The following is a 1,358-nucleotide window of genomic DNA, read 5'->3' on the forward strand; positions in this document are numbered from 1 at the left end:
CGTAACAGGTGGTCAAACCATTTTATCCTCTGTCTTTCTATGTAACGCAGGCAGGACTCAATGCCAATAGCTGCTCTTACTTCTTCATTTCTCTGCCTGTCTCTTCTTGTGATGTTAAGGGTTTTGCGGAGACATTTCATTTCGCATGCGGTGATTTTGCTTTCATGGGTTTTGCTTAAAGTCAGGTCTGGCACTGATAACATAATGTTGGTATGAATATTGAGGTGATAAGCTGTCTCTTTGTGTCCATGGAGATGTTTGGATGAGATAGAAGGGGTGTGAGCTGGTAGGTGACAGCGTTGGCTTTTTGAGTTCGCATTTCCATTTCTCTGTCTATGGACCCGTTTTCAGAAAAAGTGCTGCCAAGATATTTAAACTCTTTCACCTGTTTGAGTTGTTTACTATTGACATGGATGTTCAGGGGACTATGGTTTCGGCTCACTTTCATAACTTCTGTTTTTGATGTGCTTATTTTCATGTTGAATTTCTCACAGGTGTTGTTGAGTTCGGTAGTATGATTTTGGAGGCTTTGTTGGTCATGATGAATTAGACATTGGTCGTCTGCGAACAGAAATTCATTTAGGCTTTCTGGGCTTTGATTTGCTTCTTGCGTTATTGTGTCCATATATATTATAAACAGGAGGGGAGATTGAACGCATCCCTGTCGTACTATGATCTTACTTTGAACAAGTCTGTATTTCCTTCCTTCGTTCTTACTGAGCTTCTGCTGTTGGTATATAGAGCTCTGACATTATTTAACAATTGTCCTCTGACGCCATACTTTTCGAGTGTCTTCCAGAGTTTGCATGGTTTACTCTGTCAAAAGCCTTCTCTTGGTGTATTATTATTATTATTATTATTATTATTATTATTATTATTATTATTATTATTATTATTATTATCATTATTATTATTATTATTATTATTATTATTATTATTATTATTATTATTATTATTATTATTATTATTATTATTATTATTATTATTGTTATCATGGTTATGATTATCATATAATTTATGATTATCATACGATTTATGATTATTATTGAAATTATTTATAATTACTATTTATCATTATGATGATTATTGAAAAGTATGGCCAAATTGCCCCACAAACTCAGTGATCTGGCACTGTACGCTGGCCCTAGACAAGAGTCCATACGGAAAGTGGGCATGAGAAAACAGTCCTTCTCCCTAGCTCCTAGACAAATAAAACATACTAAAAGTAAAAGTCGAGAAATCAGTTGGATTCTATAAGCCTGTACCGTTACTTTTAGTTTCGTGTTACCTTGCAAGTTTCTATATTGTTATTTTTTTTTTACAAAGAGAATGCTGACTAGACAAATAGATCCATGCAT

Source organism: Aplysia californica, unplaced genomic scaffold, assembly GCF_000002075.1.
Source record: "Aplysia californica isolate F4 #8 unplaced genomic scaffold, AplCal3.0 scaffold00676, whole genome shotgun sequence".
Classification (NCBI taxonomy): Eukaryota; Metazoa; Mollusca; class Gastropoda; order Aplysiida; family Aplysiidae; genus Aplysia; species Aplysia californica.